Source organism: Pleurodeles waltl, chromosome 4_1 (assembly GCF_031143425.1).
Source record: "Pleurodeles waltl isolate 20211129_DDA chromosome 4_1, aPleWal1.hap1.20221129, whole genome shotgun sequence".
NCBI classification, from domain to species: domain Eukaryota; kingdom Metazoa; phylum Chordata; class Amphibia; order Caudata; family Salamandridae; genus Pleurodeles; species Pleurodeles waltl.
This window is the reverse complement of record NC_090442.1, coordinates 599,544,997-599,569,093: the sequence shown is the minus strand read 5'-3', so window position 1 is coordinate 599,569,093 and position 24,097 is coordinate 599,544,997. Positions and strand designations below refer to the sequence as shown.

Sequence of the window (24,097 nt, the reverse complement as noted above, 5' to 3'; positions counted from 1 at the left end):
TTCTCGCATATGCACCGGTAGCAGACCCTCCTCTTGCGCCTCATGGAGTATTTCCAACAATCGAGGAAGAAGCACAGCAGTAAATGTACGATAAAATTCGACTGGCAGCCCGTCCGGACCAGGTGTTTTCCCAGTCGCCATACCACTCAGCGCCTCTCCGAGGTCTTCCAATGAAACCTCTCCTTCCAATTCCTCCACCTGTGCTGCCATAAGGCGAGGTAACCAGAGACCATTCAGGTACTTCTGAATCTGTGTCTCGCCCGCTGTCTGTGGTGCGGCATAGATAACTCGCAAGTGCTCACGTAGGTGTGCATTCACCCTCAACTACCCTAAAATCCTTTCCCCAGAGGAGCAGCGGAGCATCTGAATAATGGGGTCTGGCCTCTCTCACCGGAGGAGCCAAGCCAGCATACGCCCAGAGCGGTCGCCTTCTCGGAATAGTGGCTGCCTATAATTCCGGCAAACATAATTCTCTAGCCTATCCCATAGGTCCATAGTTCTACCTCTCACCTCAAGGCAATCCGCCCCCGAAGCGTCGCCATTATCAACTTGGCGCTGTAGAGTAGCCAACACCTCCTCTTGATGCGTGAGCTCCCGGTCCAGGCACTGCCTAATTCCATATGTTTTACTAAGGCGTTCCCCTCTAATAACAACTTTCAGTGCCTCCCATGCTAAGCCTCGGGCCCCTGCCGTACCCCAATTTGTATGAAAGTATCCAACTAGCACATCTCGGAGATCTTTTTTATATTCCGGATCACCTAGTAAGTCTGGACGCAGCTGCTACAGGGGGATCGCAGGTCTGGGCATGTGTGTTTCACACTCCTGAAGGAGGGGGGCATGGTCTGACAAAAACCAGGCCTGGTAAACAACTTGGCGAACATCTAGGGAGCCATCATTGGCTAGGAGAAATCTATCCAGACGGCTGTAAGCCCATAGGTGGGCATGTAACACAAAAACACCCTAGATGAGGGGTACATTTCTCTCCTCACATCCACAAAGTGGAGATTCCTCATAACGTTTCGCAGTTTGGCAGTCACATGCGCTTTTGTGTTCATCTTCGGGGGGTCCCTATCTAGCACTCCATTGAGGACGCAATTAAAGTCACTGGACAGATCTCACAGCCATTTTGTAAGCCATGAAGAAATATGTAACGCCCCTGCACATCTGCTTTTAGACTTTGTAATACAAAGGGAGTCCCAGGGGCCACTCAGACAGAAACCCCTCTAGCGTAGTAGGAATAGGTCACCGAATATAGCTGCCCCCTCCACTTTTTCTGCACTTTTTGCGCTTCATTCTCAACCAAATGAATCTCCTGCAGGAGAGCAATATTTACGCCATGCCGCCAAAGATACGTATGCACTCTATAGCGCTTCACATAGGAGTTTAACACCCTAACGTTCCACGTAACTATGCGTGTCAAGGTACCCACCATAGTCTAATCCGTCCTACACACCCCACCACCCCTCCGGGTCGTCCCTCCACCCCAACCACCCACAGCCCCCACCATATAATCCCCCGGTTCGTGCTTGCGCAACCAGGCAAGTCGATGCCCCTAAGCAGAAGGACACTCACAGTGCTTACAGTGTCAAATACAGAATTCCAACTCAAACAAGAACCCACAGATAAGTTTCTCATCCCTCCCCGGGTAAACACCTCCCACAACTAGTGTCTCCCCAATCGAGTGTGTACCATGCTATCACCTCTATAGTCCACAAGTGGGAGGAGATCGCTGGGGGGGATTAGCTAAGTTCCACCACTCCGCAACTACTCCCAGAACAATCATTGACCCAGACCCCCGTCACTTCTCATCCACAGGCAGCAGCAGGAGGATGGGGGAGGGTCAGAGAGAGAAGGAGGGTACAACAGGGGGAATATCTCAAAGAATCCTCCAAAACCAAAGTACGTGGCTCCAGCCCCGACCGGAGGGCCAATGAAGCATTCAGGTGCCCTCAGGGCTCAATTCCGGAGACAGTCTGCCTGCAACACAGGGAGACCCGGAGCGAGAGGACGCATCCAACGTGATAGTCTGAACCAACAGTTTAGCCTCCTCTAGCTCCTGTCTTCAATGTTCAAGACTCAGGGTGCCGTCCGAACGAACAATCACCCGGCCTCCTTGGCCGGCACGGCATCTGCGGGTGCTCCTGCGGGGTGCAGTATGCACCTCTGCTGTCCCTCTGGTTCTTCTGTCACTCTCTCCAACCAGGAAGTCTGGCGTTCCCACCACATCGTTCCGCTCCAACCAGTCCCAAGCTGCTTCAGGAGATTGAAAAAAGTGAGAGCGACCTGCATGGAGAACTTTCAAATTAGCTGGGAACAACAGCATACAGGTATAGCCTAGTTCTTTAAGCTTGCGCTTAACACCAGCAAAGGATTGTCTCTGGAGCTGCACCATGCTGGTATAGTCAGGGAAAAAACGGATGGTGTGATTTTCAAAGGTAGGATCTCCATAATTGCGCACCTCCTTCAAAATTACATCTCGGTCTCTGTTGTTAAGGACCTTTGCTATAATCGTTCATGGAGGGGCTCCCGGCGGTGGCGGCGCTGCTAAGGCTCTGTCCACAAATACAGCCGATAAGGGTGCCTCAGGCAACGTTTTACGGATCCAGTCTTCCAAGAAAGCCTCCACATGCTTCCCTTCCATTCCTTCGGTAAAGCCCACTATGCGAAGGTTACACCGTCTCACCCTACCGTTGCATCTTCGACCCTCGCTTCCAGTTTGTGCGTTTTAGCTTCAAGGGTGGCCACCGAGGCCTTCAGCGTATCCATCTCAGACTGCAGGCATGTCACTTGTTTCTCAGTGGCCACCGAGCGTTCCGCCACCACTCTTAGGTCCGCTCGGAGCAGATTGACATCAACCGCTATGGCCACAATCTGAGTTTTCATTGCTTGCCGCGAGGACTCAATAGCAGCCAGGATTTGCGCCCCGGTGGGCTCTGCACCTTTCTCCAAGAGGCCTGGGGAATCTTTTTGTAGACTCATACCTGAACTTTACGCTGTGTATTGATCCATCCGAGTTTGCTGTGTACTCTTCTGCGTTCTTTCCTTGCCCATGGTATCCACCTGCTGGAGTGGCAGTCACGAAGGAACACACGAAATGCCAAACTCAAGCCCTCCAGGCGCGAGGCAGGCAGTCGAACTCCGTATTCCTGCTGCCCAACACCACTCAGTCTCTTAACCCCCTGCCCCCTGTGGGGGTGCCAGCATATGTAGAAGCAGCGCAAGTGTCGTACCCGAGCCGACGGATCCAATGCACAGCTTGCTAGTCCCGCACTCCAGAGCCGGGCAACCCAGGATCTCTAGCAGATCTCCAACGCAGTGGAGTTACTCCTCAAGAACCAGTCCAGCGACGACTCTAGCTGCCACTGTATGCCCAATGCCCAAACTCCAACTCTGTACCCACTCCCGGTGGGACGGGGTGCGAGGGGAGGGCGCAGTGTCAAAGTCCACTCAACACCTCACCTTGAGTGGCCCCCCTTAGGAAACATCCTCCTCAGATTTGTGCTGCTCCAGTGTCTCTTACGCCTATTGTTGCCGTGTTCAGATCGCGTCCGTGATCGCGGACGCCATCTTGGGGTCAGGTGCTCTTCTTGCGCACCCCTGTGCTGCTCAATTTCGGCGTCTGGCGCCTCTGATTGTCTCCCCCGCAGCTCCCCGTACACTCCTCTGCTCCTGTGGACTCCAGGACTCAGCTGCTAGGTCCGCGGAGGTCAGGGGCAACAGGATCAGGGAGGATTATGAGCCAGGATCAGGAGCACTCATATAGTGCTGCCGATCGGCCATCTTGCCAGCCACGCCACCCAAACACTGAGATACTTAAAACATTTTACCATTCGTCGTTTTTCTTGGTCCAGGAACTACATGGGCTTTTGATTTCTATAGCCTTGAACTGCTGGATTTTTTGTCTCCTTTCTGTTGATTGCCAGTCCATTCCTTAGGGAGTAGGCCGAGGTAGCATCAAGAAGGCGCTGCAGGCTGACTTTAGTTCTGCTGATCAGGACAAGGTAATTGGCATACAGCAGATTTGAAAGCCGGAGGCCCCCTAATTTAGTCAGATGAGAATTAATTGCATTTAGAGTTAGAATGAGATCCAATAGGACCAGGTTAAATAATGTAGGAGGTAGGACCCACCACTGCTTGAGGCCTTGCGTAGTTTTAATTGGCTTGAATAGTCGGGAGCCATTTCCAGTTTTAGTTGTGACCCATGTATCTGTATTCAGGAGCTCCTTAATAGGTTATCTAGGATGTTTTGGTTGTCCAGTTTCTGCCAGAACTTCCCCTGATTGAGTCTATCAAATGCAGACTTGTAGTGAATGAATCCCAGATATACTGGCTGGCTGTCTGTAGGACTTTGCCCAGTCGGTTAACAGGGCAAGTATCATGATGTTAACTGAGGTTCCTGTGTTCTTAGTGAAGCCAGTTTGATTTGGTGGGATGATGGCATTAACCTCAGCCCACTGCTGCAGTGTCAAAGCCCAGCTCACCTGAGTTCTTGTTCAGTTCTGATGGAGGTTGAAGACAATCCGACCCCACCCTGAAACTGCTTGTTCCAGCACACTAGTTTTTAAAACAGTGCACTAAGAACAGAAGCTCAAGGGAAGGGGGGAAGTGGATAAAATAAAAAAAAGAGACAACACCGTTCTTGCGTTTCCACTGTTGAAGTGCTGCACAAATCTGCGACCCTTTCTGACTTCTGTAGAAACTGGTGCCTAATGAAACATAAACAAAGAACAGATAAGTGCAACCTATTCCTAAATGGGTTCCTGACTATCCCTTTATTTATTAGAAATTCTCTTCTAAAAGTACCTCTTGGATCCTGGTCTCTAGTTTCCAAGTTTGGAATGTGTTACTGCTCTGGGATGTGTTTTCTATTACTGTAAAGATTCTAAAACATTAAACAAATACCGTTATCAGAATTACCAATATCAAACATTCATCATAATATAACTAAAGCCTAAATTCCCAATAGCAGACTCACTTTTCCCATATTTCCAGAATCTTTTATAAAACAAATACTGTACTTTTACATCAAAATACAGCATGTAATTTGTGCAAGTCCTTGATTTACTGTTTGCCTTGCTGTTAATGGTTTCCACTGTTCGATTCTTAAAAGTTCCATGAGAAAAAACAATGTTTGCTTCACAAAAGTTCTGCAAAATATTCTTGTAACAAAGAGTTTGAATCACAATGTTTGTGGAAGGTATTTCGTTTCAAATTGTCTATACACGAATCCAGAAATTGTTGTCAAAGTTCTTTCAGGTAGTAAAAGGTTTTGCACTTACTTGTTGCTGGCAAGATATACTGATCAGTCTAACCTTGTCTTCTTTCTCTTTTGCAGGTTACTCATAGGAGAGAGGCTGAAGCAAGGAGGAACCAGAAACCAGAAGAAGGAAGAGCCAGAAGCTGCGCCCATTGAAGTCAATGAAAGTCTGTAAAGAGCAGGAGTGCCAGCGCCGAGGGATCTGTTCTCAGGTAAGCAGGAGGTAGACGAGCACAAGCACTGGGTGAGGCTCGGGGAATGCCTTTTATAGACAGGGCTGGGTGTGGTTTGAAGGGCTGGGTGTGGTCCTCACATGCTGCACATGTTCTTGGAAGGTGTGCAGAGCTGGGTGTGGTTTGAAGAGCTGGGTGTGGTCCTCACATGCTGCACATGTTCTTGAAAGGTGTGCTGAGTTTCAGTTTTTATGCAAATGAGTTGGATTAACACATGGCCTAGGGAGGAGTGTTTTAAAGAAGCCTTGGTAAAAGCAAGGCCCAATGTGTAAACAAAACAGCACATTAAACAACATACACAGAAGCCTAGGGGGGGGGGAAGGTGAGATAACAAGAAAGGCTTTCAATAGTAAGTTTAAAAGGGAGCTATTACAGAACCCACTAGTGCAGTGAGAGGGGACATGCTCTTTGCTGTGTACAAACCCTAAACAGTTGCCCCCCTCAAAGGCCCTCCTACAGGACGGGGTTTTCCTGGATTTTTTAAATAAAACCGTCTAATCAGCTGTGGGGCATGTACATATGATGCTGGTTCCCATGAATTCTCAGATTCATCATATCCTTTCCATTCTACTAAATAAAACAGACGTCCACTAATTCTTTTTGAGTCTTTTATGCTTTTCACTTCTTATTCCAGATTTCCCTTAATTGGTATGGGTGGAGGTGGTGGTTCAGGTCGGGTTTTTGAGTTGTATGGCTTAAGCAAGGACACATGGAATGTGGTATGTACTGGATATTCTTTTGGTAAATCTAATTTTACTGTTACCGGGTTTAATATGGCAGTTATACTAAAGGGTCCAATGAAACGTGGTTGCAGCTTTCGGGATCCCTCTATGTTTAGGTTCTTTGTGGAGAGCCATACCTTGTCACCAATTTTATACATTGGGGCCTCAGACCTGTGTTTGTCTGCTTGTCTTTTCATGCTTTCCTTGTACTTTAATAAATGTTTCCTGGCTTTGTCTTGTATGTCACCTAACCTCGTTAGTCTATCCGTTACTGTAGGCAACAGGGAATCTTCTAACAAAATGGGTATAGCTCTTGGATGATACCCCTGCAAGAAATAGAATGGTGAGCAAAGTAGAGCTGAATGCTCAGTATTATTATAAACAAACTCTGCTACAGGGAGAGCTTCCAACCATTCACTAGAATAATCAGCCAATAAACAACGTAGCGTTTGAAGTAAGGTTTGGTTTAGTCGTTCAGTCTGTCCATCTGTCTCTGGGTGGAAAGCAGTGGATAAGGCCACATCTATCTTCAGTTTTCCACATAATTTTTTCCAAAATCTGGAGTTGAACTGGCTCCCTCGGTCTGACACCACTTTGCTTGGCAAACCATGTAAACGCACAATTTCCCCTATAAAAATATCGGCAAATTCTGCCGCCGTGGGTAATTTCCGTAATGGTACAAAATGTGCCATTTTAGATAAAAAATCCACTATAACCAACACTGTTGTGAAGGATTTTACAGGTGGTAAACCTACAATAAAGTCTACGCTCACAGTGTGCCAAGGTTGTTTGGGTGTTGGCATTGGTATTAACAAGCCGTCAGGAGCCTTATGAGAAGATTTATGTCTTGCACAAATTGGACAGGTAGTGATAAATTGCTTAATGTCCTTTCTTATAGTGTCCCACCAAAAGTGTTTTTGCACATTTTCCAGGGTTTTTACCCAACCAGGATGACCTGCCAACGGTGAGGCGTGATGCCAAATTATCACCTGTGTTTGTAATTCAGAGGTGGGCACTAACAGCATGTTGTCGTGATACAATAAACCTCGTTGTATTGTGTTATGGGAATCCTTTAACCAATCCTGAGGTGCTATTTGCATGTGTGCTGTAACGGGCGAAGTGCCGATCCCGGGTCCGAAGCTCCCGTCGGGGAAGAAAATCGATACCCCCGGGGCACGGAGGAGGATTCCCCTAGAATGACGTATGACGCGGAGGGCGTCATAAAGAGGAAAAGAGAAGACGGACGAAAAGAGAGGTCGGAGGAAAAGGAGGAGCCGAGAACGCGGAAGAGCCGAGGAGAGGAAACCACCACCAAGGAGGAGCCGGAGGAAGAGCGAGAGGACACCGGGGCAGGAGAGCAGAACAGGAAAAGAGAACCCACCTTCACCCAGGAGCTAAAGGGAGAGGAAGACACCGCCAGCAACGTGATCGAGACGGAGGAAGAGACCCGGAAGGCGGGACGCCTCGAGGACAGGAGGAACCAGTGGGCGACCCCCAACCCGACCGAAGAGAAATCGGGGGACCACCTACTTGCCGGCCGCGCCCCTGGAGGGACGTGGCCCTCCCAGGTACGACTATACCCTGCCTGGCAGACTCTGTCAGGTTGGCTCACAGGGAAAAGAGGGAGGTGGGGGGAGAAAAGGGAGGACGGGGAGGTTTCTTCAAAGGAAGGGCATAGACCTGCAGCGAGAGGGGAAAACCGTTTATTTAACCCACGGACTGGGACACCTCCGGAGAAACCCTAGAAAGAAGAGAAGGGGTTGACCGGGACACAGGGGAGAGAAGGCACAATAAATAAATAGAGAAACCCACCACAACCAGCACCGCCGCCCTACCTGTTTCACCACCCCTACTAACCCCTATCTGACCCCTTACCTTAGCCCTAATTCATTTTTCACTTACCTGATTATTTTTATTTTCCTTTCTTTTGGGGAATACGGGCGACCGGAGGACGGGAAACCAGACCGCCTCAAGACGGAGCCAAGACGCCACCAGAGCCTGGAAAGAGAAAAGAAAAGGGGCTTTGAGGAAATAGAAACTAGGGCTGATCTTGTGAAGAAGAACAAGAGAGGACTGGCCAAGATATAAATAAACCAATAATATTCCCTCAAATAGCAGTGCCTGTCGTATTCTTCCAATATCTTGCATATGTCAGATAACGGACCCATTTACAGTGGTGTCAGAAGTGGGATATTGGAACAAGCGACAGGAGAATTCTAGAAGATGGAGGGTGCACCCACAATGGCCGACATGATGCAGCAACTGGCTGAGGGCCAACGCCATCTGCAAATTGTATGGGAGGAACAACAGAAGGCTGCCAAGGTGGAAAGGGAGGCTCTGCAAAATGCACTTAAAAGTCAGGCCACTATCATGGGCAACAATCAGTTGGTACATGACAACGCCATAAAAACTTTGACTGATACCATTGCCGCAACTAGGGTACATCCAAATGTACCGAGTTCCGTTTTGCAGAGATATCAGGAAGGCGAAGATCCCGACGCCTTCTTTACTAACTTTGAACGCGTTGCCCTTTCAGCCACCTGGCCGCAGGACAGATGGGGTCAATATATCGCTCCCCTGTTAACCGGGACACTTCAAGCAGCATATCAAGCGGTTAACCCAGGAGGAACAACGCCCTATCCGGACATCAAGAAGAGCATCCTAGAAAGGGTCGGTTTTGATACAGAACATTATCGGGTTCGCTTCCGGAAGGCCAAGTGGGGCCCCGCTGAGAACCCTCGAGCCTTATATTTCCGGGTCAAAGACCTAGGGCTCAAATGGCTTGGACCCATAGGGACGAATAGGGAAGACGTTATCGAGGCCGTCCTCCTAGAACAATATTTAGATGCCCTACCCACTAATACTCGCCATTGGATCAAGCAACACCCAAACCCCGACACGAATACTACTATTGAGCTGGCCTGCGCTTTCCACCGCTCCCTCGAATTTAAAACACCACTCCCGCGGTTGTTACCTCAACCCGTTAGGCAAAACCCAGGACAATCCGCAGCCACAGGGAAAAGGCTAATAGAGGAACCGGGAAGATTACGAGGGATGGAAAAAACATATGGGCAGCAGCCCCAATGTTTTAGTTGTGGGGAGTGGGGACACATTGCCCGCTTTTGTCCTTTGAAGGCCGGGAAACCCGAACCCATGGAAATAGGGATTACCAGAGGCCGGGTATTCTACACCGGGGGGAAAGAAACTCAATACAAAAAAATAGTGTCCATTAATGGAAGGGATACGTTGGCGCTCATCGACTCCGGATGTAGCCAGTCCGTAATTAGAGCGGACCTAATTACTGAGCATAACCTTGATCCGGATTTCACGGTATCCATATGCTGCATTCATGGGGAAACAAGGGAATACCCCCTAATATGGACTACCCTTTTTTGGAAAGGAAAAGAGACCCCCATACGGCTGGGGGTAGTTGAAGGTTTGGTGGAAGAAGCCATCATAGGAACAGACTTTAAAGACTTTCCGATCCTCTTAGACAGCACACAGAGTAAGAATGACCTGGATGCCTGGTTGGGAAGTGCCCCTTTTTCTGAACTAAACATACCAACCCCGGTGATCCGCTATAAACCCACTAAAAGAGAGAAACGAGAAGCCAGGAAGTCCTATGAAAGAGGAGATATGAACCACGATAGTCTTAATGCACAGGTACTCGCCCTCGTTGGTCTTCCACCCTTCCGCTGTAGTCAAAGAGACGATCCCAGTCTGATCCATGCCTGGAAAAGCGCCAAACCTCGAACCATAGAGGATAAGGGTCCCTCCTTTATAATAAATAGAAATCTGCTATATCGGGTCACCAGTAACGAGAGAGGGGAAAAGAAACAATTATTGGTTCCCGAACCCTATAGGCAGCAGGTGTTGCACCTAGCCCATAGTCAGCCGGGGGGTGGTCATTATGGGAGAGAGAAAACCGAGGAGTACCTATTAAGGAAGTTCTATTGGCCTGGGGTTTTTTCTCATATCAGAAAGTTCTGTCAACAATGCCCTAGATGTCAGTTAATCGATCCCGGACCCCAGAAAAAAGCCCCCCTACATCCTCTGCCCATTATTGACGTACCTTTCTCTAGAATAGGAATGGATTTAGTCGGACCACTTCTACCGTCTTCCAAGGGATACCGATATATCCTAGTATTGGTCAACTACGCCTCTAGATATCCGGAAGCTATCCCCCTGAACAGTATTAGCACCAAAAGTGTCGCCAACGCCATGATAAGTTTCTTCTCACGAATAGGGTTTCCCCGAGAAATATTGACGGACCAAGGGACCCAGTTTATGTCCAACCTAATGGCTCAGATCTGTCAAATATTAGGGATACGACAGCTAAGGACAGCGGTTTATCATCCCCAGACAGACGGATTAGTAGAGAGGTATAATCGCACCCTGAAGACCCTCCTGAGAAAGACGATTTCCGAGTCAGGTAAAGATTGGGACAAGAAACTTCCTCTAGTGTTATATGCGGTCAGAACCCATGAACAAGCCTCTACAGGGCATAGTCCATTCGAACTGCTGTTTGGATGACAGCCTAGAACCCTATTGGACATGGCAGCTGAACTATGGGAGGAAGACGAAAACGGGGAAAAGCCTCTCCTAGAGTACACTAGCGAGTTAAAGTCTCGACTACAAACAATATGGGAAGATGTGAGAGGGCATATGGAAAAAGCCCAGGAGAAACAGAAACGATACTATGATAGGAACACGCAAGTGCGATCTTTTGTAGAGGGAGACCGAGTATTAGTGCTTTTACCCAGTTCAGACAATAAACTCTTGGCAAAATGGCAAGGACCCTATAAAGTAATAGCAACAGTAACTCCCGTTACCTATAAACTACAACTAACAACTAATCCCAACCGATTTCAGATCTTTCATGTTAACTTACTAAAAAGATGGGAGGAATCACAGGTGGATCAAAATATGAACTGTTTAATTAATACAGTAAAAGAGCTAGAAATAGGGTGGTGCCCCACGGACCCCCACCCCAAGGGGCGAGGTACCCCTCCGAAATGCAGAGTTAACAGTGCAACAGAACCAACAACTAAACCAACTCCTTAATAAGCAGCCCCACATGTTCTCCCCGATGCCAGGTAAAACAGATCTAATCCACCACCAGATTATAACCCAACCGGGAAAAATAATCCGGTTACGCCCATATCGCATTCCCGAAGCAAGGAAGGTCATAGTTGAAGAGGAGGTAAAAAGGATGTTAGACATGGGTATTATAGAGCCGTCCCAAAGTCCCTGGTGCTCCCCGGTTGTATTAGTGCCAAAACCGGACGGATCTATACGGTTCTGTATCGACTTTAGACAAGTCAATGCCGTGTCCCAATTTGACACGTATCCTCTTCCCAGGGTAGACGAACTTCTAGAACGGCTGGGTAAAGCTAAATACATGTCTACCCTGGACCTAACCAAGGGGTACTGGCAGATTCCTTTAGCTAAAGCAGATAAAGAAAAAACGGCGTTCTCCACCTCTTCCGGTTTATATCACTTTAACGTACTTCCCTTTGGACTACATGGGGCCCCCGCCACTTTCCAGAGACTGATCGATACTATATTGCGACCACATACCCGATACGCAGCCGCCTATCTGGATGACATCGTTATTCATAGCGAAACCTGGGAAGACCATTTATCCCATTTAGAACTGATCATTAAAGCACTGGCGGCGGCCGGATTGACCGCCAATCCTTCCAAGAGCCGACTAGCCTTCAATGAAATTCCCTATCTGGGGTATCATATTGGAAACGGGAATATCAGACCACAAATGAGTAAAATTGAAGCCATTTTACGCATAAGAGCACCCAGTACAAAAAAGGAGATCCGTTCCTTCCTCGGACTAGTGGGATATTATCGTAGATTCATACCCCACTACTCTACAGTAGCCGCCCCTCTCACTGACCTGTTGAGGAAAGGTCAACCTAAGAACATCCCAAGTTTAACTATTCTACAATCCCATAGCTATCGTACCTTACAACGATGTCTAACCACGCAACCGGTATTAAAATGTCCTGAGTTCAGCCGTCCCTTCCACCTCCAAACGGACGCATCGGACGTAGGCCTGGGTGCAGTACTTTTTCAAAAAGATGAAAATGAGATAAGCCATCCAGTGGTCTTCATTAGTCGCAAGCTATTTCCACGGGAACAGAACTATCCCATAATAGAGCGTGAGTGCCTGGCCATTAAATGGGCTGTGGAAAGTCTTCAGTATTATCTCCTAGGGAGGTCCTTCCTTTTATACACCGACCACGCACCTCTTACCTGGCTCTCGAGGTATAAAGATACCAACGCTCGCATTTTAAGATGGTTTATGGAGCTTCAACCTTTCTCCTTCCAGGTTTGTCATCTCCCTGGGGACCTTATGGGGCAAGCGGACTATCTGTCTCGATTTCCGGGACCTGGGGGGCTCGAACAGCCCCATCCAAGGGAGGGGATGTGTAACGGGCGAGGTGCCGATCCCGGGTCCGAAGCTCCCGTCGGGGAAGAAAATCGATACCCCCGGGGCACGGAGGAGGATTCCCCTAGAATGACGTATGACGCGGAGGGCGTCATAAAGAGGAAAAGAGAAGACGGACGAAAAGAGAGGTCGGAGGAAAAGGAGGAGCCGAGAACGCGGAAGAGCCGAGGAGAGGAAACCACCACCAAGGAGGAGCCGGAGGAAGAGCGAGAGGACACCGGGGCAGGAGAGCAGAACAGGAAAAGAGAACCCACCTTCACCCAGGAGCTAAAGGGAGAGGAAGACACCGCCAGCAACGTGATCGAGACGGAGGAAGAGACCCGGAAGGCGGGACGCCTCGAGGACAGGAGGAACCAGTGGGCGACCCCCAACCCGACCGAAGAGAAATCGGGGGACCACCTACTTGCCGGCCGCGCCCCTGGAGGGACGTGGCCCTCCCAGGTACGACTATACCCTGCCTGGCAGACTCTGTCAGGTTGGCCCACAGGGAAAAGAGGGAGGTGGGGGGAGAAAAGGGAGGACGGGGAGGTTTCTTCAAAGGAAGGGCATAGACCTGCAGCGAGAGGGGAAAACCGTTTATTTAACCCACGGACTGGGACACCTCCGGAGAAACCCTAGAAAGAAGAGAAGGGGTTGACCGGGACACAGGGGAGAGAAGGCACAATAAATAAATAGAGAAACCCACCACAACCAGCACCGCCGCCCTACCTGTTTCACCACCCCTACTAACCCCTATCTGACCCCTTACCTTAGCCCTAATTCATTTTTCACTTACCTGATTATTTTTATTTTCCTTTCTTTTGGGGAATACGGGCGACCGGAGGACGGGAAACCAGACCGCCTCAAGACGGAGCCAAGACGCCACCAGAGCCTGGAAAGAGAAAAGAAAAGGGGCTTTGAGGAAATAGAAACTAGGGCTGATCTTGTGAAGAAGAACAAGAGAGGACTGGCCAAGATATAAATAAACCAATAATATTCCCTCAAATAGCAGTGCCTGTCGTATTCTTCCAATATCTTGCATATGTCAGATAACGGACCCATTTACATGTGCATTATATAGATCTGTGATGAAATCCTTCTGTTGTACTGGTGCCAACAACTTTTGGGGAGGAATAATGGGTTCTCCTGTTTTATCTTGTTTCATGTCTGAGGTATGTCCGTATCTAGATAACACATCAGATTGAATTTGTTGTGCACCTGGTCTATAGGTTATAACAAAGTCAAATGTGCTAAAAAAATTTAACCAGCGCATCTGACGTGGTGTTAGTGCTTTAAGTGATCCAAAAAACTGTAGATTCTTATGGTCAGAAAAGATTATAACTGGGTACTTGGCTCCCATTAAATGGTGCCTCCATTCTGAAAAGGCTACTTTGATAGCTAGTAGTTCCCTTTCAGCCACAGTGTAATTTTGTTCAGCTGGCAATAACTTTTTGGAATAGAAGGCTATAGGATGTAACTGGCCATCTACTGCATCTCGTTGAGAGAGAACTCCTCCTAAAGCTACTTGTGAAGCATCCGCTTCAACAAAAAAGGGCAAGTCAGGATCAGGATGTTTCAGAATTGGGGCTGAAGTGAACTTTTGTTTTAGGAGTTGAAAGGCGTGTGCCGCCTCATCAGTCCAAAGAAATCGTTGCCCTTTCCGCAACAAGGTAGTTATTGGGGCCGCAATGTCTGCAAAATGTGCAATAAACCTCCTATAAAAATTGGCGAAACCCAGAAATTTCTGAATATCTTTTACAGAGGATGGTTCTGGCCAATCAGCAATAGCACTGATTTTCTTTACATCCATAGTTATTCCTTGAGGTGACAGGCAGTATCCTAAAAAGTCCACCTTGTTAACATTAAAAGTACACTTTTCTAACTTAGCAAAAAGATGATTTTCTTTTAACTTTGATAATACTGCACGAACATGTTGGGTATGTTCTTCTGAGTTCTTAGAGTAAATGAGGATGTCGTCTATGTATACTATGACACAAACGTCCAGGAATTCGTGTAGGACCTCATTTATAAAGAACTGAAAGGCCGCAGGGGCATTACATAACCCAAAGGGCATTACTGTGTACTCAAATAAACCAAACTTTGTCTTGAAAGCTGTCTTCCACTCATCCCCCTCTTTTACTCAGACCAGGTGGTAAGCTCCCCGCAGATCTAGTTTAGTGTATACAGTAGAATGTCTTAATTGATCCAACAACACAGGTATTAGAGGAAGAGGATATTTATTCTTTATTGTAGCCTTATTTAGTCCTCTATAATCGATACACACGCGCAGGGATTTATCCGGCTTCGGGATAAAAAAGAGTGGAGATGACACCGGAGATGTGGAATGACGGATGAACCCAGACTGTAGTAGGTCATCTAGGTAGGTTCTTAAGTATTTGGTTTCTTCGTCAGTCAAAGCATATACTCTGTTATTAGGTAAAGGGGCCCCTGGGATAAGATCTATACGGCAGTCATAAGACCGATGTGGGGGCAGCACACTAGCCTTTACTGGATCAAAGACGTCTTTAAAGTCAGAATATTCAGGAGGGAGACTTGGTTCATCTTGTGTAACACTAGCACAGTGTAATACTGTGCTCTGTTCTGTACCTGCTTCTTGATAGCAATTGGTTCTACAGAAAGAGGAATCCAAAGTAACAGTTCTATTCACCCAATCAATTTTTGGTTTATGAGTTGTTAACCAGGGTACCCCGAGAATCAAACCAAAATTAGGAGTATCTATCACATCAAAGCTAATCACCTCTGTGTGCCCGTTCTGACAGACCATAACAAGTGGACTTGTTTGTTTTGTGATTAATCCAGAGGTCAATTCTGACCCATCCACTGCACATACTGCTTCTGGACAAGGCTTTAGGCACATAGGAAGTCCTAAGATTTCAGCTAACTTATTATCCACAAAATTTCCTGTCGCGCCTGAGTCCAGTAGGACAGGGAGAGAATGCCTCACTTGGGTAGTAACAATTAAAACGACCTGAATTATGAAATGTCTAGGTATGTGCGGTACCCTGAAGGCTGCAACATTAGAGGTTTGATTAAGATGTTTTCTCGAACAAGTAACCTCTCCCCTTGTCGAGCTTAATCGTTTCCCGATTCAGTTGAGGAGGTGGAGGAAACAGCACCCTTTCGTGGAGTTTTAGGCTTTACTGGACATTCTCTGGCAAAGTGACCTGCCCTGCCACAATATAAACATAATTGAAATTTTCTCCTTCTTTCTTTTTCCTCTGATGTGAGTGGACCTCTGAGTGTCCCTATTTGCATAGGCTCTGGTTCAGGGAGTTTATTATCTGTGTCTTTCTTCTCGTGTCTAATAAAAGTTAACCGTGATTCCAGTTTGTATTTATCTCCCTTTCTTACTCCTAGTCTATGTTCTAATTTCACAACTAAATCTACAAAGTCCGAATAGTCTTTTGGCAAATCAACGATATGAGCCAGCGCGTCTTTTAACTCGTCTCTCAAACCTTTATAAAAAAGGGAGACACGCTTTTCTTCTGGCCACTGTGTCTCGGTGAGTAAATGATTAAAACTAGTGAGATAGGTCAATAAATCCTTGTTACCTTGTTTAAGATTTAAAAGCTCATTATCACTTGCCTGCATGAAAGTGTGTTTTGCAAAAAGGCTGGTCATGGTACGTTTAAATTGATTCCAATTATGGAGGATGGGATTATCTCTATCCACAAAAGGAATTGACCAATTGGCTGCTGTGCCACCCAAATAAGACAAGACGAATGCCACTTTCGCATCATCAGTAGGGAACTGTTGTGGCTTACAAATGAAGTGTAATTGACATTGATTGATAAAAACATGGAATTTGTTACTATCTCCATGAAAACGTTCAGGTGCTGCTAAGGGCACAACATTAGGAACATTAACAGTAACCTCAACTGGGGAAGGCAAAGTTGTATGTTTTGATGGCGCCCCTGTCTCCGAGGAGGTTTTAAACAAAGGCGTAGAAGCTGTGTTCCACTGAGATCCCCTAAATTTATACCTGCTTAAATCCTGTTTTAAAGAGGTATTCTCCATCTTTAATCTCTCTATTTCCTCTTGCATATGTTGCAAGATGCCAGACACTGATTCATTATGAGCCAAGTCCTCATTTAGGGCCTGCGCCATATCCGTGACGTCAATGCCCTCTATTTCTTCCCCGGTATTCATCGTCCACCAGAACTGAAATTTTTTAAGGCTTGTGCTTCTGTCAAAGCCCAGCTCACCTGAGTTCTTGTTCAGTTCTGATGGAGGTTGAAGACAATCCGACCCCACCCTGAAACTGCTTGTTCCAGCACACTAGTTTTTAAAACAGTGCACTAAGAACAGAAGCTCAAGGGAAGGGGGGAAGTGGATAAAATAAAAAAAAGAGACAACACCGTTCTTGCGTTTCCACTGTTGAAGTGCTGCACAAATCTGCGACCCTTTCTGACTTCTGTAGAAACTGGTGCCTAATGAAACATAAACAAAGAACAGATAAGTGCAACCTATTCCTAAATGGGTTCCTGACTATCCCTTTATTTATTAGAAATTCTCTTCTAAAAGTACCTCTTGGATCCTGGTCTCTAGTTTCCAGGTTTGGAATGTGTTACTGCTCTGGGATGTGTTTTCTATTACTGTAAAGCTTCTAAAACATTAAACAAATACCGTTATCAGAATTACCAATATCAAACATTCATCATAATATAACTAAAGCCTAAATTCCCAATAGCAGACTCACTTTTCCCATATTTCCAGAATCTTTTATAAAACAAATACTGTACTTTTACATCAAAATACAGCATGTAATTTGTGCAAGTCCTTGATTTACTGTTTGCCTTGCTGTTAATGGTTTCCACTGTTCGATTCTTAAAAGTTCCATGAGAAAAAACAATGTTTGCTTCACAAAAGTTCTGCAAAATATTCTTGTAACAAAGAGTTTGAATCACAATGTTCGTGGAAGGTATTTCGTTTCAAATTGTCTATACACGAATCCAGAAATTGTTGTCAAAGTTCTTTCAGGTAATAAAAGGTTTTGCACTTACTTGTTGCTGGCAAGAGATACTGATCAGTCTAACCTTGTCTTCTTTCTCTTTTGCAGGTTACTCATAGGAGAGAGGCTGAAGCAAGGAGGAACCAGAAACCAGAAGAAGGAAGAGCCAGAAGCTGCGCCCATTGAAGTCAATGAAAGTCTGTAAAGAGCAGGAGTGCCAGCGCCGAGGGATCTGTTCTCAGGTAAGCGGGAGGTAGACGAGCACAAGCACTGGGTGAGGCTCGGGGATGCCTTTTATAGACAGGGCTGGGTGTGGTTTGAAGGGCTGGGTGTGGTCCTCACATGCTGCACATGTTCTTGGAAGGTGTGCAGAGCTGGGTGTGGTTTGAAGAGCTGGGTGTGGTCCTCACATGCTGCACATGTTCTTGAAAGGTGTGCAGAGTTTCAGTTATTATGCAAATGAGTTGGATTAACACATGGCCTAGGGAGGAGTGTTTTAAAGAAGCCTTGGTAAAAGCAAGGCCCAATGTGTAAACAAAACAGCACATTAAACAACATACACAGAAGCCTAGGGGGGGGAAGGTGAGATAACAAGAAAGGCTTTCAATAGTAAGTTTAAAAGGGAGCTATTACAGAACCCACTAGTGCAGTGAGAGGGGACATGCTCTTTGCTGTGTACAAACCCTAACATGCAGCTCCTTTAGTAACACCCCTGGGAAATATTTAGCATTGTTATCGGTTAAAGCCACAGGCGATAATTCCCAGGGTCCCCTTTGTCTCCCCTCCTTAAAGATTGGAGCCAAAATTGAGCCTTGCCATGAAGGGTGAGTATACGATTAAGCTGAAGGATGGAGGCAAAAAGTGGTGTTAACTCGGTGGCCCAAAATGTTGTGTCTGCCTTAGAGATGGCTGGTGAAATTCCACTCGGACTAGGCACCCCCTCTCTGAGACCCTTTGCGATTTGTTGCAAAATTGTTTGTTGTAGAAACAACGCACCAAGGGCCAGATGTAGCAACAAACCAAATTGCGAGTTGCAATTTGCGAGTCCATCCGACTCGCAAATTGCAACTCGCAATTTGGTATGCAGTACGGTGTCTCAGACACCGACTGCGACTCGCTATGGGGTCGCAATGACCCACCTCATGAATATTCATGAGGTGGGTCGCAAATTGCGGCCCCATAGCGAGTATAGGCACTCGCAAACATGGAGGCCTGCTGTCGTCAGCAGACCTCCATGTTTGTGACTGCTTTTAAATAAAGCAGTTTTTTTTTTTTTTAAGTGTAGCCCGTTTTCCTTACAGGAAAACGAGCTGCACTTAAAAAAAACCGAAACCTTTAGTTTCGGTATTTTTTCAGGGCAGGGAGTGGTCCTTTGGACCACTCCCTGCCCTGAAAAAATATTTGTGGGTCCAGTCACAAACTGGAAGGGGTCCCATGGGGACCCCTTCCAATTTGCGAGTGGGTTACCATCCACTTGAAGTGGATGGTAACTGCGATGCCATTGCGAGTCGGAATTGCATTTTGCGAGTTGGTTCCGACTCGCAAAATGCATTTCTGCATAGGAAACTGCGTTTTGCGACTCGCAAACAGCAAATTTTGCCGTTTGCGAGTCGCAAACAGTTTCCTACATCTGGCCCCAAGTTGTATTTCATTCATTCCCTATAGAGAGCATTGGCAGTGATGTTGAGGGCTCCCAGACATCTGTCTGTCCGCTATGGTGAGCTGCCTGTAGTGCTGGGTTGTAATGTTCGTACAGAGGTTGATACCAGGTTGACTATGATGTTGGAGGAAGCCACTTTTAGAAGGTGTCTGCAAACTCCATTTATGGTCCGCCAGAAGCTAGTGGAGTTGTTTGTCTCGATATCTTGCAGCAACTTTGCCAGAAAGGAGTTCCATCCCTCACAATAGCAGTTCTTTTTCTCCTTTTTTTGTGTTTTTCTCACCTCTCGTAGGTTGTACAGTATTGTGAGCTCCCCTGGCGACCTTTTAAGTGCTCTTCACGTTGATTTGCCCTCCTTTTGGCCCTTATAATATGATTATTATTTCCCCACCCTAGAGGAGGGGCCATATTGTGTGCTTGAGTCTTTTTCTTAGCCCTGACCGGCTTGGCATACTGGTTGAAGAACTTTGCATGAATATTTCCCAGCTGGTCAGAGGGTCTTCCCTAGGCGTAAGTGTAGATGCCATTAATTGCTTTGCTGCAAGTACCAGTGCTGGGCAAGACTCTGTGGTGCATCTGATGTGAGATTAATTGTCTGCCCTTAGATCCCTTGATCTGCTGCAACTGCGTAGTCATTCAGCCCAGTGTCAAGGGCTATCTCTCGTGGACGATGATCGCTTTCCAATTTCTCCGCAAAACCAAAGGAGGAGATGGTGTTGAGCAAGGAGAAGCTTGCAAGGATGTAGTCAATTAGAGATGCTCCAGAGACGTTAAATATGAAAGGCCTGCTGGTTTGTCTGGGGATGTACGACAGTTGAGCGCCCTAAGACCAAGAAGTTCAAGGTAGCCTTGTAGAGCCCTCCCTCTCTTGTCCTCTTTGTGCCAACCTGAGATGTCTTGAGATGGTTTTATCCACTGCCCGTTTTGCACCTCTGTGACTTTGTTTGGTAGGATTGTGTTCATTAGCTACATGTTGATATCCCCAGATATGATGACTTGGCCTCTCAGACCTTAAAGCTATCATGATGTCGATCAGCTTGTCAAAGAACTTGAACCGTGATCTTGCACTTGGATGTATATAAAGATTTACCATGGTGATTTTCTTAGTCTGGCTATTAGATGTTTTGAGTGACAATTCAACTGCCTGCAGACCTGTGTCATTGCAATCCTGTCCCTGACAATTAATTGCGCTGGTGGCAGATATGGTGGCAGATATGTAAATGGCAAGACCGCCCTTGCTGCACCTATAATTGCGTTCCTTGTTTGCTGGAATAAAATAATTTGTGTAGCCCTCCAGGTGAAGCGCCATCTGTGACCATGTTTCTTGTAGGAACATTAAATGGAATGAGCGTAGAGAATATCTGGTTTTAGGGTCTTCTAGCTTGTGAACCAGCCTGTTGATATTCCACCCGGTCTGTGGAGTCAATCACAGGAGTGCTTTGTCATTGTAAACGTCTAGTTGAGTTCAGGGCTTCCGACAGCCAGCACCATTTAGCGGCTACTTCAGAGCCTGAGGCTGGCTTGCCCTTAGGCCCATCAGTTTGTTGAATCGGGAAACCTGGTGATTTGCTTAGGCGGTTTCTTAGGACTGAATAGACTGGTCTAGTTCAAAACGATGCAGTGCCTTGTTTTCCCAAACATTCCAGGACATGGAGGTATCATGGGTTCCTTAGTGGGGGGGTAATAATGATCCCCTAGTGCTTACATGTCTCAGCATTTTCCACGACCTTGTGGGCCAACTCATATGTTGCCCAGGTTACATTAGTTGTTTAATTTCTCTGCCCTGGACACGCACTTATAAATTCAATTGAGAGGATGTCTTTTGATAAACCTTTTGAGCGTACCAAGTGGTTAAACAAGCTTAATAATATTGCCCCTATTTAAAATGTCAAATGGTCCCCTGGAGGTAGAGTAACGTGCAAGCTGCAGATGTTAAAAAATGCTGATTCTCCTGAGGCTCTACACGTTGCACTGGTGAGAGTTGTCCTCTGAAGGCCTGTGGGGGGGTCTTCTGCAGGTTCTCTTGTAATGAGGGGGGGAGGAGCTTGCAAGTTGAATAGTTCCCTCTTAATTCCTAGGCATATGGCAGACACCTCATTCATGTTGCTATGTTCAGAGCTAGGGATATGGTGAAGCCTCTCAGAGCAAGGATGTACGCCTGTGGACAGTATTCCCTGGGCTGTCAGCCGAGCGAGGGTTGCGTGGAGATCCGATTTGCCAATTATTACTGACTCCATAATATCCTGGGAAGCAGTTGCTTGAGCTATTTCGGCCTCATTGGATTCCCTTGGGCGGTCACTAGAGATGGGCCCGTTTCTGCCATGGCCTCCACGGGGGCCTGATTGATTCTTCTTGGTCTTGATCCTGCGCAGAGAGAGCTGAGCTTTCCGTGAGTGAAAAATTGGGTTAGCTGCCAAGTTCTGGGCCTGAGATAAGTTTTTGTTGTAACCCTTCCGTTTTTTCTCTCTTTCGTTTGGTCTCCCCTTTCGTTAGAGGATGTTTCCTGCCAGGTTCCTGAGTGCTTGTGATCAAGGCTGGTATCTCTCCGGGGCCGGAACCATTGGTCGTTGTCTCTGACCACTGCATTCATTGGTGCTGTCCCTGGAGTTTTCCAAGTACCATACCCCAGCCTCATTTATAGTTGCCTCATTTGTAACATCTATGTACCTTGGCTGGTTTTTAGTATCTTTGTGCCCTGGCTAATTTCCAAGAATGGCATCACTTCATTCTTGCAAGAATTCTATTTCCTTCTGTGCTCTTTTGATTAAATTGTTTAAGTTGGCAATCTTTTCGTCAATTCCAGCTACATATATTGCTAGTTTATTCAGGAGGCTAATCTGTAAGCCCATTTTATTCGCCTGGAAATGTATTGCCACCACTCATCTCGGCAAGAGTCCGAGCATTGTTATCCAAAGCGACTCTTTGGGCCCTCAGGGTTCTTTGTTGCCAGTTATAATTGGGCTGGGGTTTGTCAGTGCTTTGTTACCATACGTGGCCAACATGTTTTCCCATTTGTTGGAATGTAGATAAGAAAGATCTTTCGAAAAGACACATAAATAATCCTCAAATGGGACAGTTTGGTTATCTCAATTTTCCTGCAGTTTCTTGCATCCTTGGTGTCCTGTTTCCGTGGTTGAGCATACATGTGGGCTGATCCCAATATGTTCTACTATGTGAGCTGCGGCACCTTCAGACCTGAATGGAATGCTCTTTTTTCGTCTTCCTCTAATTGATTAGGAGAGACACATCTTCCCCACCCAGCGATGAGCTGAGCAGAGGCTGCGGCAAGTCTCCCCGTCCATGGGTTTGAAGGCGATTTTTGTGGTTTAGGCCTCTTGTGCCCCTGAATTCTCATGGGTCAAGAGGGTAAAAGAATTATTACAGCAAATTTTAGGACTCTTCCCCTTTTCCTTGCCCCAAAAGGCTTGGTCGCACTCTTAGGGTACAGGGAGCCCCTCTATGTTAGACTTGCTGGAGAAAATAGCAGCCCTGCTGTCCTTCAAAAAGTTGAATTTTGTCGTGATTTGGGGTGGAAGCAACTTGGTTTTGCCTCTCCCGGATAGCAAGTTGCACCCACACATTCACCTGTGGAAGGCTGCAGTGCTATCAGAGTTATTAGTAGAATCTGGTCTTGAGGGGCAAGATGAGCTAATAAATCTTTCTGCTTTCTTTTTTTCTTTCAGGCCACCACTGGCCCTCGAGATTTGCCAGGTTACATGATGATTAATGAGCCCCTGTGTGAGTCCTTTGGGTGGACTAGAGTTAAGGGGTCAGGTTGGGGTAATGGGCTGTGGGCTGGGTGCAAGCCGCACCAGGTTACCTTCGTCTGCTTCTGCGCCTTCCCTCACTAGCACCAACTCTCTAGAGACTTTCACAACACAACCCCGCTCAGCCCGGCACTCACCTCGCATATCGCTCCTCACCTCTAGCAGCGTGGGAATGAGGAGTGAGGAGCAACAAAACACAGTAAATAGTTCAGGCTGGTGAGTCCTAGCGAGTTTGGTAAATCTGGTAATTCCCTTTACCCTATGCCGTACCCTCCATGCAGGAGGGACACACTGTAAGCACACCACAAGTGGATGGTAGCTCTCTCAGTCAAGCCAGTCCCCAAGTGGATCCTTGAATGCCTGAGCTTTTTGCTCACATTTTTGTAACCTCTGGGGGAAATGCTGAAGCTTTCTTCCTTAGTCTTTTCTTTTAGCCTCCAGCCTTACACTGGGTCTCCCAGCATCTGAGCTGCCCACCTTGCAAGGTAGCCTTCAACAAAGAACAAGGCAGGGACATGAGTACACTGTAATGACAGGTGAGCAAAATGGTGTTAGTCTCAGTCTCTTATGGGCAGAAGTGTGGAGCATATTTATGTAAGAAATTACAAATATCAAAGGACTAATGTCAAGTATCAGTGTCCAGACGTCTTTACCCTCTGGGCGGATGTCAGTTTGCCAAACAAAACAGAGGAGCTAATAGTGCAAATAAAGATGGTAACGGCTGCTAAAGCTGCCAATCAATCAATCAATCAAAAAAATTGTATAGCGCGCTACTCACCCGGAGGGTCTCAAGGCGCTGGGGGGGGAGGGGGGACCGCTACTGCTCAAACAGCCAGGTCTTGAGTTGCTTCCTGAAGGAGAGGTGGTCGTGGGTCAGACGGAGGTGGATGGGGAGGGAGTTCCAAGTCTTGGCTGCCAGGTAGGAGAAGGATCTTCCTCCCATGGTGGCTTTTCTAATGCGTGGCACGGCGGCGAGGGCGTGGCTGGTCGATCGTAGCTGGCGGGTGGGAGTGTAGAAGGTCAGGCGGTTGTTGAGGTACC

At 47.0% G+C, this 24,097-nt stretch overlaps 1 protein-coding gene across 1 annotated transcript in view; it reads left to right on the top strand.

Moving 5' to 3' along the window:
- The window catches only part of LOC138287955 (putative tetratricopeptide repeat protein 41), a 574,376-nt gene that overhangs the window by 51,240 nt on the left and 499,039 nt on the right, over positions 1-24,097 (top strand). The window contains exons 2-3 of the mRNA XM_069228994.1: positions 5,336-5,469; positions 17,738-17,871. The gene's annotated coding sequence lies outside the window, so the exon portion shown is untranslated. The remainder of the gene's footprint in view (positions 1-5,335; positions 5,470-17,737; positions 17,872-24,097) is intronic.